At 38.0% G+C, this 19458-nt stretch overlaps 1 long non-coding RNA gene across 1 annotated transcript in view; it reads right to left on the bottom strand.

Annotated features, from left to right (window-relative positions):
• Positions 1 to 12656: 12656 nt before the first annotated feature.
• The window catches only part of LOC307175919, a 192378-nt gene continuing 185576 nt past the window's right edge, over positions 12657 to 19458 (bottom strand). Inside the window, exon 6 of the long non-coding RNA XR_013824547.1 lies at positions 12657 to 13037. This is a non-coding gene — a long non-coding RNA (uncharacterized lncRNA). The remainder of the gene's footprint in view (positions 13038 to 19458) is intronic.

Below are 19458 nucleotides of genomic sequence, written 5' to 3'. Positions count from 1 at the left end.
CATCACATAGTTTTATTTAAGCTTCTACACATTTGTTATTAATATATAATTTGATAAAATTGTGGTGATCTTGTACTCTAAATCATTTACAAACTAATATTATTTCTCAAGCTTTTTGTGGATTCCTTGGTATTTTCTCCATTTAGATTATCATCTCATCTTCAGATACAGACAGTTTTACTTTTCCTTATTCAGTATAATAGGATATATTACTATTCAACATTCAGTAGGATATGTTCCTTCCTATGCAACGTAGTAGGAATAGTCCTTTTATCTTTTAAATAAACTTTTAAAAAATTTAACTTTTAAATTTATGTATTTATTTATTTTTGCTTTATTTTCTTACTAGAACCTCCAGTGATATATTTAATAAAAGTGGTGAGAGCAGATATCGGTGCCTTGTTTCTGAGCTTACAGAGAAAGCATCCAGTCTTTCACAGTTAAATATAATGTCGGTATAGGTTGTTTGTAGATCATCTTTATGAGTTTCAGTATGCTCCTTTTCTATTCCTAGTTTGCTTGGAGTTTTTTTTCTTCTTTTTTTAAAATCATGAATGGGATTGGATTTTGTCAGATGCTTTCTCTGCATTAATGGATAGGATCACATGACTTTTCCCCCTTAATCTATTGGATATGGTGGATTACACTGTTTAATTTTCCAATATTTAACCAACTTTGCATAACTGGAATAAATCCCACTTGGTCATGGTATATTATTCTTTTCATATATTTCTGGATTTAATTTGCTAATATTTGGCTGAGGGTTTTTCAGCCAATTTCATAAAAAATATTGGTCTGTAGGTTTCTTCTTTCTATACTATCCCTGTCTGGTTTTGGTATCAAGGTAATACTGGCTTCATAAAATTAATTAGAAACTGTTCCCTCTACTTCTATTTCTTATCAAATCATGTAAAATTGGTGTTAATTCTTTAAGTCTTGGGTAAAAGTGAAACATCTAAGCCTGAACATTTCTTTTGGGAGTTTTTAAATGAAAAACCAGTATTTCTAATGGTTACAGGAAAGTTGAGATTATCTATTTCATCTTGGCTGAGTTTTGGTAGTTTTGGGTGTAGAAACATTGGCCCATTTCATCTACATTTTTGAATTTCTAGTGTAGACTTGTTCATAGTAACTTGTCCCTCATTAACCTGCAGGATATGTCATGGTATCCCTGGTTGCATTTCTGATATCTGTGATTTGTGCCATCTCTCTGTTTAATCTTTGTCAGTCTTTCTAGATCTTTATTGGTTAGATTGCTTATTTCAAAGAACCAGCCTTTTGTTTCATTGATTTCCCCCCCTATTTTCCTGTTTTCAGTTTCATGGATTTCTGTTTCATCTTTATTATTTCCTTCTTTCTGCTTGTTTAGTGTTTTTTCCTCTTCCTTTTTTACTATTTTAATATAGAAAATTAGATTATTGCTTTGAAATATTTTCTTTCCCAATTTAGTGCTATAAACTTCCCTTTCAGCGTTGCTTTCACTTCATTCCGCAAACTTTGATCTGTTATATCTCCATTTTCTTTTATTCTATACATTTAAAATTTTTTCCCTTGATGCTGTCTTTTTTACCCATGAGTTATTTGGAAGTGTGATGTTTAGTTTTCATGTGATTGAAGATTTTCCTGTTGTCTTTCTCTTATTGATTTCTAGTCTGATTCCATTATGGCTAGAGAACATACTCTCTATGATTTTAATTCTTTTAAATCTGCTAATGTTTTTTTATCGCCCAGTATATGGTATATGAGTGAATGTTCCATGGACACTTGAATATGTATTCTGCTCTTACTGAGTGTGTTCTTTAAATGTCAGTTATATCCTGTTGATTGATGATGTTTTCAGTTCTTCCATATCCTTGCTGATTTTTCTCTCTGGTAGTTGTATAAATTGCTGTGTTGAAGTCTCAAATAATAATTGTGGATTTAAAACTTTCTCCTTTTACCTTTTTCAGTGTTTGCTTCATGCATTTTGAAGTTCTGTTGTTTGGTGCACACACATTTAGTATCACTAGGTCATCTAGGTGGATTATTCCTGTTATCTTTATGTAATGACCCTCTTTGCCCCTAATAATTTCCTTTGCTCTGAAGTCTACTTTATCTGATATTAATATAGCCATTCCTGCTTTTTCTGATTAATGTTCACATGATATATCATTTTCATCCTTTTACTTTGAACTACCTATATCATGATGTTGAAAGTAAGCTTCTTATAGACAGTATATAGTTGGATCATGCTTGCGATTTTTTAATCTACTCTTCCAATCTCTGTCTTTGACTTGGTTATTTAGATCATTTACCGTTAATGTAATTATTGCCATGTCAAAGATTTGGTCTACCATGTTATTTTTTGTTTTGTCTTTTACCTTAGTTTCTCAATCCTGTGTTTCCCTTATTTTTCCTTCTTGTGGGTTACTTAAACATTTTTTAATAAGTCCATTTTAATTTAATTCATTTATAATCATTTGTGTATACTGTTTGTATAGTTTTCTTAGTGGTTGCTTTTGGCATTACAGTATACATATGTAACTTATCATAGCCTACTGGAATCAGTGTTTCATTACTTCAAGTGAAGTTTCAAAATTTTACTTCCATTTAGGTCTCTTAATATTCCCCAGTTTTAAAGTATGATTTTCTGTAGTATTTCCTTTCTCTACATTGAGAACCCCATCAGATGGTGTCATCATTTTTGCTTTGACCATCATATAGAATTTAAGAAACTCATGAGGCTAATGATAGTCTCTTATATTTACCCCATTTGTTTTCACCCATTCCATTGTTCCCCTTTTCTTTCTGAAGTTCCCAGTCTTCTGTTATTGTTTATGTTTTCATAACAGTAGGTGATATCTTGGATTTCCAGTGCAACTGGATATGAGTTTCAGGAAACACTGAGCCTGGCTCACTTAATGCTACTGAGTTGGGGGGTTTGTATATGTTGGGCCTGTTGGCACAGCAGATGCTAGCAGATTAGACTAATGTTGATGGGACTAGTGCCACAGGAGGATGGGTTCCCATTCAGGCTATGCTGCTGCTACAGTAGATCAAGTCCCCCTCTACCCCAAGTGTGGGGCAGTGACCTGCTGCTGTCACTGCTTTGTATTAGGCTCCTTTTGCCTCAGGTGTGTGGTGGGATCCCTTGGAAGCTGCTGCTGCTGCTGCTGTCAATCACAAGGTTAAATTCATTTCAGAAATACTTAAGTATAAATATATAGCCTGGCTCTTGTAGGACCTCTGTATTTTTTTTAATTGCTTTCATACAAATTATCCCAAATTTAGTGACTCAAAGCAACGTAAATTTATTACCTTACAAGTCTGACATTGGTCTCAATTGAGTAAAGTAAAAGTGTTGGCAGGATCGACGGATGAATGGATAAAGATGTGGCACATATATACAATGGAATATTACTCAGCCATAAAAAGAAATGAAATTGAGTTATTTGTAGTGAGGTGGATTGACCTAGAGACTGTCATACAGAGTGAAGTAAGTCAGAAAGAGAAAAACAAATACCATATGCTAACACATATATATGGAATCTAAAAAAACAAGAAAAAATGGTTATGAAGAACCTAGGGGCAGGGCAGGAATAAAGACGCAGCCATAGAGAGTGGACTTGAGGACACAGGGATGGGGAAGGGTAATCTGGGATGAAGTGAGAGAGTGGCATGGACATATATACACTACCAAATGTAAAAGAGCTAGCTAGTGGGAAGCAGCCACAAAGCACAGGGAGATCAGCTCTGTGCTTTGTGTCCACCTAGATGTGTGGGATAGGGAAGGGAGGGTGGGAGGGAGATGCAAGAGGGAGGAGATATGGGGATATATGTATATGTATAGCTGATTCACTTTGTTATGAAGCAGAAACTAACACGCCATTGTAAAGCAATTATACTCCAATAAAGATGGTTAAAAAAGAAAAAAAAGTGTTGGCAGAGCTACATTCTTTTCTGGAGGCTCTTAGGGGTGTTTCTGTTCCCTGGACTTTATCCGCTTCCAGTGGTCACTTGTAGTCCTTGACTCAGAGTCCCCTTTCTCCACCTACAAACCCCAAAATGTTGCATCTCTCTGATTCTGCTTCTATTAGGACATCTCTCTCTTTCTCTTTCTACAGTTGGGAATGGTTTTCTGCTTTTAAGGACTCATGCAATTAGGTTTGTTCCATGAGGTAAACCAGGATAATCTTTCTATCTCAAGGCCTATAACTTCAGTCATATCTGCAAAGTCCTCTTTACCATGTAAGGTAACATATTATTGGGTTCTAGGGATTAGGGTGAGGGCATTTTTAGGAGCCATTATGCTGCCTACCACACCCTTAACAAGTGACCTTGAGAAAATTACTGAGACTTTAAAGCCTTACTTTCCTCAAACATAAAATGGAAAGAAAGATAACTAGTTAATATCATGAAAGTGAAACAGTATATATGAAATCAACTAATTCAAAAAATAAGATTTCTTCTTTTTCTTTATAATTGGCATGATTCTCAGAGTTCAGTTACTTGAAGAGTTCCTTTTTTTTAAACAGAACTAAGGAATTTCAGGGTTCAGGTGCTGTAAGATTGTCTGAATTATCTGAGTAGCAATTAGCTAAGCACAGGTGTAAAGCATTTGATTTACTCCCTGGTGTCCTTTATCTTCTCATCCAACTAAATCCATATCCCTTGTCTAGCTCCAGCCAGTAGAGTCAGAGCTCGTTTTACTGTTTAACTAAAGTTCAATTTAAGTTTGCTCTACATCTCCAGATTCTCAGCCCTGGTTGCATATTATAATCACCTGGGGAGATTTCAAGACCTACTTGATGCCAGAGTTTTACCTATCATGGATATTTGAAGAGGGACCTGGAATGAAATGCTCTAGCTTTTGGTTTGGGGAGCCAAATCATAGTCTACACTGAGCCAAATCATTTGCGAAATCACCTCTAAAAAGCAATTTATCTGTGGTGACTGATGCTCTTCCTTTGTCAGTATGCTTGTCCCTCTTTGGGGGAAAAGAAGAAGGGGAAAAAACCCCCAGCGGTTGGGCTCCCTGAATTATAACCTGATGCTGTGGAATTAGTGTTGGCTCAGAGCGCACATCTTCGGATACCCATTCTCTCGCCTGCTTCCTTGCATGAGCTTATATCCTTGGGCAGTTTTTCATCCACCACCCTCTTTTGCTTCTAATCTTAGCAAGTAAAGTCTCTCCTTAATGAAACAGCATTTCATGAGACTTACTGGGAGCATAGGTCTATCCTATGTTAGCTAAAGCAGATATAAGTGATGTATTTTTGGCGTTCATCCTTGTGGGTTGGAGAGAGAAGACAGAATTTTATCCTTTAGGTGTCATATGACTGGGCAAATGGGCTCATTCCCTCTACTGCCTACCATGTAAAATACTGAGGGTGTTACCTCTAGAAGGTATCTTCTAGGTATCAAAATAGCTCAGATAAGTCATATTTCTCAGTAAAAGGTGACAAAACTATGGCTTAGGTGGTGAATTTTCCATGTCAATTTGTCTGGGCCACCATGCCCAGTTATTTGGTCAAATATTATTCTGGATATTTCTGTGATGGTGTTTTTGTGTTTTTAAAAATTTTTATGTTTTATTTATTTATGATTTTCGGCTGCATTGGGTCTTCGTTGCTACACGTGGGCTTTCTCTATTTGCAGCAAGCGAGGGCTACTCTTTGTTGTGGTGTGCGGGCTTCTCATTGCGGTGGCTTCTCTTGTTGCAGAGCATGGGCGCTAGGTGCACGGGCTCAGTAGCTGTGGTGCATGGGCTTAGTTGCTCCACGGCATGTGAGATCTTCCCAGACCAGGGCTCAATCCCGTGTCCCCTGCATTGGCAGGCGGATTCTTAACCACTGTGCCACCAGGGTAGTCCCTATGATGGTGTTTTGGGATGAAATTCATAACTAAATTTGTGGTGGACTTTGAGTAAAGCAGATTATCCTCCATAATATGCATGGGCTTCATCCAATCAGGTGAAGCTCTTAATAAAGACTGACCTCCCTGTCGCAAAAAGGAATTCTGCCAGAAGACTTACAGAAATTGAACTGCAACTCTTCCTAGAGTTTCTAGACAGCCTAATCTGCAGCTTTTGAATTTACCAAGCCTCTATTATTGTGTGAACCAATTGTTTAAAATCTCTCTCTCTCTTTCTCTATCTTTATATAGATATGGATATAGATCTAGATATCAATATCGATATCTAGATCTATATCTGTCAGTATATATGGGCACATTGTATACACATGCTGTTGGTTCTGTTTTTCTGGAGAACCTTGACTAATACAGTGGCCCATATAAATAAAAGGATGAACCCAAGTTCACCCAGGTAGAAAGTAGTACAATGAGAACTGGAACTTAAGGCCTCATGACTCATTCAGCTGTGAACACTGACCCAGAACTGGCGTCCGCACACTCTGGCCCACTGATCAGATCTTGCTTGACTCCTGGTTTTGTACATAACGTTTGGCTTGAACACACCGCATCCATTCATTAACGTATTGTGCATGGCTGTTTCTGTGCTACAGCAGCAGATGGGCAGTTGTAATGCAGACGTATGGTACAGAAAATCCAAAATATTTACTATCTGACCCTTTACAAAAAAGATCTGCTGACCCCTGCTCTAGGATGCCATCTGATTTCTGATAGCACCGAGGAGAATAATTCATGCACATTGGGATAGATTGTTAATCTCATGTCCTCCTTAGGTCAAAGATCTCTTAAATGCTCACCCTTGCAATAGCCAGCTTGGGGAGCATTGTCTGAGGATGCAGAAATTTTTCTTGCCAGGTCTTTCCAATCCACACTGCTCCCTGACTATGGTTCTTAAAACCTATTTTTTAAAAAAATTTTTATTGGAGTATAGTTGATGTACAGTGTTGTGTTAGTTTCAGGTGTACAGCAAAGTGAATCAGTTATACATGTATATATATCCACTTTTTTGTTTTCTTTTTTCAGTACGCGGGCCTCTCACTGTTGTGGCCTTTCCCGTTGTGGAGCACAGGCTCCAGACGCGCAGGCTCAGCGGCCATGGCTCACGGGCCCAGCCGCTCCGCGGCATGTGGGATCTTCACGGACCGGGGCACGAACCCGTGTCCCCTGCATCAGCAGGCAGACTCTCAACCACTGTGCCACCAGGGAAGCCCCACTTTTATTTTTTTTTTTGGAGTCTTTTCCAAATAGCCCATTACAGAGTACTGAATGGAGTTCCCTGGGCTAATAAGAAGAGCAGGTTCTTACTAGTTATCTATTTCATGTATAGTAGTGTGTATATTTCAGTCCCAATCTCCCAATTTAGCCTCCCTGCCACAATCCCCTGGTAACCCTAAGTTTGTTTTCTACATCCGTGCCTCTACTTCTAAAACCTGTCTATTTTAACCAACTACCACTCATTGCTTACTGTCTCTGGCTTCATGTACTTGATAATAAATCTACTTCTTGTTCTATCCTGCATGACATGTTCCAAGGACTGAGATAATATCTTATTCTACATAATTTGTCCTTGATATTGTCTATCTTGGGGTCTTCATCTATGTCCCAAAGAAGACAGTCACTCTGTCTTCTAGTACTACTACTAATACCACATTTTATGGCATGAATTTGACCCAATGCACTGAACTATCCCTTTAGAAGCTGTATGCAACCTGTCACTGGGTTTTAGCACAGGGGTAGAGCTCAGATTAGTGATCATATATAAACAAATCTACTTGACCAGAAACTTTTTGTCTCACCATTTATTACACAAGTAACTTCTGTCTTTGCATCTATGATGTAAATATTTTTAATTTCCTAAATTATCTGAAAAATTATTTAGAGCTTCCATTTCAGTAGGCATTGGAATTGCTGTGTTATGACTATTTCATTATTTTATTTCCAAGTGTTAAATTAGGCTTCAAGCTTTGGCCAAGAGTAGACAGGAAAGGGTTTCAAAGAAATGAAGAGTGGGAAAAACTTCTGATGCAAGGGAGACTTAATAAAGATTTGATTTTGAATCAATAATTTATAATAAAGGTTTGAGTTTGAATCAATAATTTATGTCATTGCAAAATAGCTCCCTGGTAAAAGTCCATTCTTTGGTAATCATTAAGTACAGAAATTAACAATCAAAATATGCAGTGATCTTCTTCATTTTCTAAAAACAAACCTATATCTAGATGAGAGGAGAATTCATCTCATAACTCAGCCTCTGGACTTATGACTCCAAGTCCTGTCTTCTTTCAACCATACCTGCTAAGTTTCTGTCTAACTTCTTGAGCATGAGGTAATGGCGTCAGCTTTCATCCCCTTCCTCAGTATATAGCTTGGTGAGCATGAGTAAGGGATCTAAAACTTGAGAACCTGGGTTCAAATGTTGACTCTAAAATTTACTTGTTGAGTACTCTTGAGCATGTTATCTGTTTTTGCCTCAGTTTTCTCATCTATAAAATAGAGATACCATTACTTCTCTCAGGGAGTTGCTATGAGGGTGAAAGAGAAAATTCATACAATGCAAGAATTTATCAGTTCTTGGAACACAATAAATACCGAAAAATAATGTTAGCCATTATCAAGGCCCCCTCATTTTATGGATAATACAGATTAGTTTATATAGGTCTAATATTTACATATACATAAACATTTTGTACCTATGTGTGTGTATACGTTCTTCTTAGAAATTGAGCAGTCAACATTCACATCTAAAAATCTGTGCTCTGTGAAATGTAGAAATCCTGTGTACAGACACAGTGCTATAGTTATCTATTGCTACATAATAAAGAAGTCCAAACTTAGTGGTGAAATAAACAAAAATTTTAATATGTGCCCAGATTTTGTGGGTCAGCAATTCAAACAGTACACAGAGGAGATGGCTTGTCTTTACTCCATGACTGATATCTGAAACCTCAGCTCATGAGGATTCGGATGGCTGGGGCTGGAATCTAGATAATTTTAATTCACATGTCTGGCCCTTGAAGACTGGGCCCAAAAAGGACTGTTGACTGGAGTGCCTATAGATGGCTGCCCAGGTGGCTTGGACTTCTCATAACGTGGTAGTTAGGATTCAAGATAGAGTATTCCAAGAGAATGAGTGTCCAGGGTTGAAGCATTCCACGAGAATCATGCAAAAGCTGCATGACCTTTTATGACCTAGTCTTAGATGTTACATAGCATCACTTTCATTATATACTATTGCAGGCGTTGGAGACCTTTTTCCATAAAGTGTCAGACAGTCAATATTTTAGGCTTTACAAGCCATACAGTCTCTTTTGCAACTACTTAGCTCTGCTGCTGTGATGTGAAAACAGACACAAACAATACATATACTAAGGAACATGGCTGTGTTCCAATAAAGCTTCATTTATAAAAGCTGGTAGAGGCCTAGACTTGGCCCACCAGCCATAATTTACTGACCCCTGCTCTATTGTTTGAAGCCATGGAAAGCCTGCCTAAATTCAAGGGAAAATGCCCACATCTGGATGCGAAGAATGGCAATGAATCTGAGACCCTGTATTAAAACCACGACATATGGGATATTTATAAGAGGATCTGTCTGCATACCTTGTTTCTCCCATGTATGCTGGATATGAGGTATTGGGACATCTTACATCTCTGTAAGCCTGGGTCAGGGTCAAAGTTGGAATCTGAACTCAATGACCTTGATTTCTGGAATAATCGGTAACTCTAATTATGATTTGCTTACACTCCTTACCCCAATAAATATACCACAAAAGATAGATTTCAAGTAAACAATTGCTTTATGGCAGATTTTTATTAAGCCTCCATTGACAGAATTATTCCATTTTGGTTGGAAAGCATGAGTTTTGTTTCTTTCCTAAAGAGATCTGCAACTTTTCAGATGTGGCATTTCATTCTACTGAGAGGATGATGTAGGTTTTTATAAACGGAAAAAGCAGGGCAGGCTGAGTTCACTCAGATCGTACTAATGCTTACAGGAATAACCGAAACTGGAACACAGGCTTCCAGGTTTTCCTGTCCTGTGCTCTTTCCGGTAGGTGCCATTGTCTGCTGGGTCTGGCAGTAATAATTTCTGACCTTTACCTCTCTACGCTATTGTGAAGTGGTTTGGGGCTTTGTTAGCTTTTTTATGAGTTTGTACTAAATTGTGTCCATAAAGTAGGCTGAATTCCTCAGGGAAGGATGATAGCTGTTACTGTGTTATTACTGCAAATGTTGTGTTGGTTACCTTTTTTTCTTTTCTTTTGTCCAGTTGTATCCTGAACTTAAAAGTTATATTATCCGAAATGAAAGATGTGCATCTGGTAGAAAAGACTAATTTAAGGGATGAAAATTCCTGATGATTGCTTCAGTCAACCCTTAATACACACTGAGCTTCATTAGTAAATAGACAACTCTCAGACCATTCCCTTGGAAGAGGTCGCATAATCAGCCTTTGTGTTGATTTCGCATTCTGTTCGGTAGAGACAGAACAAATTAGAATAATTAGCTGGTACAGGAAAGCACAAAGAACTTTCTTCTGTTTTTGTAATGCATCCCGTAATAAGGGTTGAAAATGAGACTGGAGGAGCAAAGGACAGAGGATATTGTTTCTTTGAAAATATTCTTTTAGTGTTGGCCCAGAAGAAATATGAAGCTGAGGAAATTTTTTTTTTAATGATGATTTTTGTGTTGATGATGTGAGTGTGGAATTAGTAAGAATCAGGAAGCAAGCATCCTTTTCCACCAAGGACTTGGGAGCAAATGAAACCATAAATACTCCCTGCTCTTGGAAACCCTTTTGGAGCAGTAATCAGAGAAGGGTAAAGGCAAAGCCTCAGGGCAGAGGTGTTCAGAGCAAAGGGATAGGAGGAGAACAAAAGAAGAGTGGATATGTTTAGAGCTGTCATTTTGAAATTTACCTGCTTCTGATTCAGTGCTGCTTTGCTGCTGTGTTGGTCCAGTGGAAATCCTCAAAGCAGGAGCAGCCGGATTTTAAAATAATGTTAGAACAAGTGACTTTAATCCAGGTCTCTTTAGCTCAACAGCACAGAGGAGAGTGTGAGGGAAGAGTGAGGCCACAAGGAATTGTTCACTGGGTACCTTTTCCCCAAACCTCACTAACTGGGAGAAACTGACCAGTGGATTATGTGCCTTGAAGGAAAGCAAAAATGTTGAAAGGAAGGAGTGTGGAGCTTGTTTAGAAAGCAAGCTCTATCCTTTGGTCACCTGCTGATGATAATAGCATTGGCTGAGACCTGACCATTTACAATGAAGGCACTTCTGTAGGTAACAAGTTCCAGGAGGGCCCGAACTGAGTATATCTGTTTCAGCATTTAGCATGGTTTAGCATCTGAGAGGCTGGTACATTATTGGCATATAGTAGACTTAAAAATGAATATTTGTGGATTGTCTGAATGAGTGGATGTGTGTGATTCACATCGTATTTGCAGGTCGTATGCCCTGCAATGGATTTTCAGTGTCAGGTTGTGAAAGTATTTATGACGGGGATTGGCATTGTTCCCTATCTAATGGATAAAGATTACACATGAAAGGACTTTACATTGACATCCCAAAAGCCTCATAGGAATTACTTAACAAAAAAATAAAATTGGATTCTGTATAATTTCCGATTTGTAAGCTGGCCAGAACACTGGTATTTCAGCCAGTCCTCTGGTAGTTCCGATGACGTCCCCATGATCACCCAGGCATAATCAGAATGGCTTTAGGATTTGGGAGCCAAAATGTTCCTCAGTATTTACGGCTTTGCTCGTCCATTTAAGAAAATGGACTATTGAAAAAATAGCTTCAGACACAATATGGCATTATATGATTTAGCATGAAATCTGAGAAATATAGATGTTATCTGAAGCCTGCAATGGTAACGTTCCCTCTGCTATTGAAATTATTGTCTTTAAACAAAGATTCTACATCAGTAATGCTATATATATATATTTTTTAATGATATTCAGGTTAATTTCCTATTCCCTCTAAGGAAGTAATTGGTTGGTTGGTATGAGAGACGGTGTGGTTTCCAAAGGTGGAAAGTATTATTTTGTTGTAATTTCCAGCTACCTAAGGATGGGAGAGGCCCAGGACACTGCAGTCAGTATATTATGTGGAACAGGTTATATTGTGGTTTATTTATGAACTTTTACATGTTTATTTTCTTCTTTGCGGTATGCGGGCCTCTCACTGTTGCGGCCTCTCCCGTTGAGGAGCACAGGCTCCGGACGCGCAGGCTCAGCGGCCATGGCTCACGGGCCTAGCCACTCCGCGGCATGTGGGATCTTCCCCGACTGGGGCACGAACCCGTGTCCCCTGCATCGGCAGGCAGACTCTCAACCACTGCGCCACAAGGGAAGCCCACATGTTTATTTTCTATGCAAGTTTGTGTGCTCCTTTTTGAGTTTTGGTAGATAAGTGTTTTGTAACTTTGGAATACTTGGAGTTTTTTATATATATATATATTTTAATGTAGTAGTTAAAGCCGTGGAGAGTGTACTAGTCTACCTAGGTTCAAATTCTGGCTTTACCCTATGACTTCCCTGTGGCTTCCTCTGCTCACCTATTAAAAAGGAGGATAATAAGAATGCTGTGGTGAGTTATATACTAAGTGCTATTTAAGCATTTGCTATAATGATCATGTATACTCGAAGGCAAGGAACTTGCCCCTTGATCGTCTCTGTATTCCTAGTGCTTAAGAATTCCTAGTGCTTTCCTAATGCATTGTCTTAGGATAGCGATAGCTCAGTATAGTTCTTCTCACTATAAAGTACTGTTACATTGAAAGTCTTTGCTTGTGTACTAATAATCTATGACATATCTGCTGAGGACAAGGAAAGGAATAGTTTTAAAACTGCAATGGATAACAAAAGATTGTATGATGTAATGCCTTCATTATGTAATTATAAAACTAACAAATGATCATGGTAGAAAATTTGAAAAACTCCTAGACAAAAGAGAGATCAACAACATTTGGAGTAACTTTCAGAGTGTAGAGCTGTCCATGAATATTAGTGCTTTCATATTTTCCAGGACTTTCAGTAGACTCTGCTTCTTAAGAGTCTATTCATGATATTTTACTTTAATGATGTCTTCATCATGGGGACACACACACACACAGAAATCTGTTAAAAAAAAAAAGACATGTAAATCACTGATGTTTCAGATGGCCACATGAAATAAAGTGAGAAAGGTCAACAAGCTGAAAGAATGTGGAGTAGCATCTCCTTAATTGCTTACATAATTCTGATAATTACCTCTTTGTGGATAAAGTAATTAATGGGGAATCTAATTCAAGAAAAAGATATGAACTGCAAGCCTTCTTGAAGCCCAGTATTTCTTTCCACAAAAGGTTACTTTCCTTGGCCGTGCTTCCTTATTACCTGACAGGGAAAGAGTATTGTATGGCAAAGGATCTTCCTGAAGGAGGGTGCTTCCCACACTGATTGTCATAAGTGACTTCGCGATTACTGTTGCTGTATTACCAAAATCTTAAACTAGGATATTTTTGACAAACGCGGTCCTTAGTTAATTTTTAGAGCTACAAACTGTCAGATGGCTCTGAAATATCAATTGTCTGGCTATTCTTCAGGGTGATCACAATATGGAAATGACCTTGAGGTATCACTAAAAAACAGGAAGGTGTGAGTCTTCCTTTGGTTCCAGAGTGAAATGCGAGTTGGAGTTGGAAAAGAGGCCCACAACCAAGTGTTAGAGAAGGAAATGTGAGGTCATCAGTGAAAAACCAGGTTTAAGTTAAGGTGAAGAGGCATGAGGAAATGGTCAACTGTTACAGTATTACAAAGATCATCAAGAAGCATATCCATGAATGTGGTTTGTATTGCAATCTGCTGAAAAAGAGACAAATATCCTGGCCTGGCCTTCATGGAGATTGTATTTTATTGATTCTGATAATAGATTATTGTTGAAAAGGGCCTCCTCTAAATTATAACCATGCAAAGGCAGCAAGATAATTTTTTTTCTTTATGTATGTGTTTCTCATTCCTACTCACTTCTATCTTAGAGGAAGAGAAAATCACAAAAAGCAAAAATGTCAATTCTCAGCTATTCATTTTCAAAATAATTTTTTTTGCAAATTCCAGTGGAGGCAATAGGTTAACTGTTAAGATTTGTAAGGCTCAAAAAGCTAGATTTTTACAAAGTGTCGCCAAATTTTATTCTATAAATAATAGCTTTGCAAAGAATATATGGTGATGCAAAGTTGGAAAAAGCTGGTTTTTCTTCCGTGAATGGCTTCACTGTGTTGGGAGAAGAGGCACAGAAGAAATCAAAGAAATTAAACATGGGGTGAGTTTTCCTGATAGGGGACTCTAGCGCTTTAAAATAGACTAGATAATCTATCTAGGGATAATCTGAGGGTAGAACAGACCAATGCCTCATTTCCAATCTGGTACCCTGGAAGAAAACAGTGTATTTTCTTTAAGGTCTTGAGAGGTTTTTCTTCTGCTTTGTTTTGGTTCACTTTGTAATCAACCTTATTAAGGTATCATTTACATACAATAAAATGCAGACATTTTTAGTCAACGGCTCAGTGACTTTTAATTAATGTATACATTTGTATAACTACCACCCCCATAAAGATAGATAACAATTCTAAAACCCTAGAAAGTTTCCTCGCAGGCTTTTGCAAAAGTATCCCCATCTCCCACCCCAAGGCAACCACGGATCTGTTTTTTATCTTTAGAGATGACTTTTGTCGAGTTTAGAATTTCATGTAAGTTGAATAATACAGTGGGTGCCCTTTTGATCTGGCTTCACTTGCTCAGCATATAGTTTTTGAGATTCATTCATGTTGGGATGTTTTAAACCAGGACTTTAGCCTGGGTGGCTGATGTTGTCTGAAGGCACCTATAGGTACATCTGAGTCTCTGGCATTGTCACTGTCTGTTCTTGGCTCAGTATTTTCAACTTTATAAGAAGCACAGGGTTGAAGTAAGGAAGATCATTGTCAGTATAATGGAGGTGAAGTGGGTTCTGTTATATAATATTCTCAGCATAAATTGATCTGCTTGGAATCATTGTGTTGATAATGGACAAGGATACTCCTCCTCCAAAAACCTTGATACTATAAAACTACTAAAGGACGCTGTCCTAGGACTCTTTTAATTTTCATGTTTTGGGAAACATTTCTGGAGAATTCAAATGCTCGCAACCTGAAAGAAACAATTATTCACCTGAAAGCTGACTCTGCTAAAGTTGAGTTGTCTGACCTTTACATGCTGATAGAACCCAAATAGCCTTGCAAAACAATGCTCTCTTGTTGGATATAAGCATATAGATTGTTTAAGATGGACGTGTATATGCAGTAAAGTGAAAAAGCAAAGAATCTTTGAGTTTCCCTTGCTGGGTTTTTTTATTTTTTCATTTAAGTTTCTATAGCATATGCTAATAATTCAGGGAAACCTCAGGTTAGTTTTAGGTCCACTCTACATAAATGTTGAAGTACTCTATATCCACCTTTTTTCTACCTTCCTTCTTTTCTTCCATCTTTCCTTTCTAACTTCTTATAATCCATTATACTTAATCCTGCATTTGCTGAGGTGGCAATTATTGTAGGAAAATACTGTGAAATTTTGCTGTTCAGAATGCATGTTGACCAAATTCTATATTGAGAAAAGGTCTGAATTTACCCAGAGTAACCCTTTCTCAGCGTCTTTGAATAAAGGCCATAGAAAGTGGGCTATATATAATATCCTGACAGGTATGTAGAACTCATAGCAATTGCCCTAAAGAGCTTACCTAGCATAGATGCATATGCATGCATTTAATAATTGCTTTATTGGCAGCAGTGCCAACCTACACAGTCTGTTTGGTTTTATATCATTCTCATTACCTGCTGTTTACCACTGTATACATTGCTAATGGTGTGGTTTCTATGGCTTGTGAATTTCTCGGCCAAATAATATGTAATTTATTGCACACTCTAGTGTAGAAGATGGAGACTCCATAACTTTTCGTGTGCTCTTTGCCCCTTTGGAATGTATTACACTGAGATCAGGCAAAGTAATAAATTTATTTCAAATGTGCGTGATAGCTAAACATCAATTAGGACTGATGGGCAATATTTCTGCTTCCAGCAACATAACAGTTTTTAAAGACTAAGCCATTGAACGTGGAGTCACTGAACATGGGACTCAGTTCACTGGGATCCTTCTTAGATAAATAAAGGACAACTTGAATTGGATTTGTGTGGCTTATTCAAGTAGTAACTAATCACCTACATCTTGGTGAACTTAATTTGTCACAATCGTTTGGTATTTTATTAACTCTCTTCCCCTTCTTCCCCGACTCTCACGAGAACGGATCATGAGTATCTTAAAACATACTAAGTCGTCTTCCATCCCTGTTAATCTAACTACAAATGCACACTTTCCTTATCCAATGTAACTTACTGTCTTTTAGAGTGGCTGGGGTTTTAATTCTCTACAAAATTAAAACCAGCAAAGAGAAACATTTTCAAGGAGCCAGCACATTGTAGCGCTTTAGAAAGAAGACTTTAGAATTAAGGGCAACTATATCATTTTATAGCTAAAGCACCTGAGGCCTAAAGTAGGCAGGTAACCATCGAGGTCAGGGAAAGGGGTTGAAGATCAGGTTTCCAGAAAGAGTCTAGAGGGACTCAATCTGAGCAGGTTAAAAACTGAATGGAGGCCACGAATGTTCTGGGAAGGGTGGCATCTGGCCTCAAGTGTGGGATTCAGACAGGGAGCGGACCCGGGGGGAACTGAGCTTCTGCAGTAGGCAGAGAAGTCCACGTCCTCTCTGGAAAGTACCACTGACATCAGGGAGTTGAGGGGAAAGAGCAGAATTCCAGTCCACCTGAGAAAGCAGGCCAGTCTGATTAACTCTGAATTTAGGCTTATTTCAGATACTTCTTGAGAAAGAAGTTGGACAAGAGCAAGTCCCACGCAGCCTCTTTTAAATCCATGCCCAGTATTTTCTGGTGGAGCTGCTTAAACCCTCCAAGTGACTCCAGTATTTTAATTTCACTCTGTATTTAATTCCAACAGTTCTATGATTGATTATTTAATGGGCAAATAAGTAGGGTCACAAAAGAGTGTGAATGTATTTTACAGGATGAGGATGGGCGGAGTGGAGCAGTTTGGAATAGGACACCAATAAAAAGGGATCTTGGTAAAGAAGAACGTCTATTAGAAATGGAGAGGAATTCGCAAGGAAATTAGTGCCTGACACCACGCCCTTCTCTCTGCATGTTTAGAAGCTAGTTTCTAATTTTATTTTCATAGGAGATGTGCCTGTGATGAATTGTCTTTTACCTCCACACTATTTATCACATGGACATATTGTGAAGTTTGTGTGAGAGAAAGCAGTATTAGAATTTGTCTTGGAAGGAGCTATAAACACTTCCTGGAACAATCTAGGGTAGAAGGAAAAGGAAAGGAAGGTGGAAACAAAGGAGAAAGACAGCTAATGATGCTGGAGTCTCTTGCTGGGATTTGTGGTATCTCTTTTTGAAACTAAGTACAGAAAGTCAGAACTTGACTGATTGTTTCCAATCATGGTTTGTTTTAAGTTTTGCTTTTTTCTTGCTCTCTCATCAGTTATTCCAGCCATTGCTATGTCATTTTCAGTTTCAGTAAGCATGCCTGTCTTGTTTCCATTTGCATTATTCATGCAAACGTTGATTGAACTGATGACCCCGAGTTATCAAGGAAACATTAGATACACCAGTAGATACATTTCTTAATTTTAGAAAAAAATTACCGAGTGAAGGTTAAAATAACTCCTCTTCAATTTGTCATTTTAAAAAAACTTCTCCTAACATACAATACCTCATTGCCTAACAATGCCAGATAAATGAAGAATTCCTATGTATTCATGAATGCAGGCTAGTCTGTATATTTTTTGGCAGGTATGACCGTTACCGAGGGTAACGGCCTGGTTTGCTGGCCATGTCCTGTCTCCTAGATAGTTGTAGTTTCTGTTGTCTTTCAGTTGGTCCATTGGATATCAGAGCGGAATTTATAAAACTATACTTCCCTTTACACTTAGTTTTTTGTTTTGTTTTGTTTTACTTGAAGTATAGTTGATTGACAATGTTGTGTTTCAGGTGTACAGCCAAGTGATTCAGATATATGTATTTCTTCTTCAGATCCTTCTCCATTATAGGTTATTACAAGGTATTGAATATAGTTGCCTGTGCTATACAGTAGGACCTCGTAGTCTATCTACTTTATATATAGTATACACTTACTTTGTGTGATCCACACTGGTCAGACCACATGATTATTTTCACTTCTGATATAATTTTTTCAGGTCCAACCTCAAATCTTTGATAAGAAGATATTTTTTAGCATGTGTGTGCTCTAAATCCAACAGTAGTTAGCAGAGATATGGTTTTGCACGAGGTATTCTTCGCTTTTTTGTTCTCGGCCAACCAACTGAAAATTAGCTTTTATTTTCTGGTTGGTTTGCTAGATGTTTATGACTATAATAAAAGTCTTACATTTTGTCTCATATCTTAAAACACAATCTGAATTAGCAATGGGTATTGTGCTATACATAGGCGCTGTGATATAAATATTGTATAAGTGAGATGTAATGCTTGGTGTACATAAGGGTTCAATAGTCCACCGTGAGAGTGCAGCCTTTTGAACAACCTCAGTGATAAGTGGGAACCACTTGTCCAAGACTTTTATTTAAGATGCAATACTCATTTCTATCCCCTTCAATACATTTTAAGTACCCCAAGCTAGAATAATGGGGCTAGAGGTGCAAGAAGAATATTATACCAAACAGGGGCAATATAAAAAAACATTACAATCAATCAAATTTTCCTTATTAAAAATATAAGTCAAAAACCTAAATACACTATTATTCCACAGAGTTTTAAGGTATATTAAAAACATTGTGATAGGATGTTTCAAAAATTATGGTACAATCCCCTTTGACACCCTCATTCCTGAGTCACCACTTCAGCAGGACTGGGCTTTGGCATACTCAACCCACATGATGAGACAATAGCAAAAGAGCTTGATGGCTCAGTTGCCGAGGACTAGCCCACTAGGTTCTGAAGACAAGTGGACCAGGTGCTCCCACTGTCCAAGCCAACCACCGAACCTGTGAGTGAGGCTGTCTCAGACCAGCTCTCACTCAGCTGATCCATCAGTTGACTAAAACTGCATGAAGGAGCCCAGATAAAACCAAAAGTAAAACACTACCCAGATGAATCCAGTCCCAAATGGCCAAGTAATTGCTATTTTAAGCCACTAAGTTTTTTGTTGTTTTTTTGTTTTTTATATCTTTATTGGAGTATAATTTCTTTACAATGGTTTGTTAGTTTCTGCTTTATAACAAAGTGAATCAGTTAGTTATACATATGTTCCCATATCTCTTCCCTCTTGTGTCTCCCTCCCTCCCACCCTCCCTATCCCACTCCTCTAGGTGGTCACAAAGCACCAAGCTGATCTCCCTAAGCCACTCAGTTTTGAGGTGGTTTGTAATACAGCAAAAGCTAATCTATACTATAATACAATTTGGTCAAGTGGGTTTATCCTTGAGAAT

This window comes from Stenella coeruleoalba (genome assembly GCF_951394435.1).
Source record: "Stenella coeruleoalba genome assembly, chromosome: 17".
Lineage (NCBI taxonomy): Eukaryota > Metazoa > Chordata > Mammalia > Artiodactyla > Delphinidae > Stenella > Stenella coeruleoalba.
This window is presented reverse-complemented; position numbering and strand designations above follow the sequence as displayed.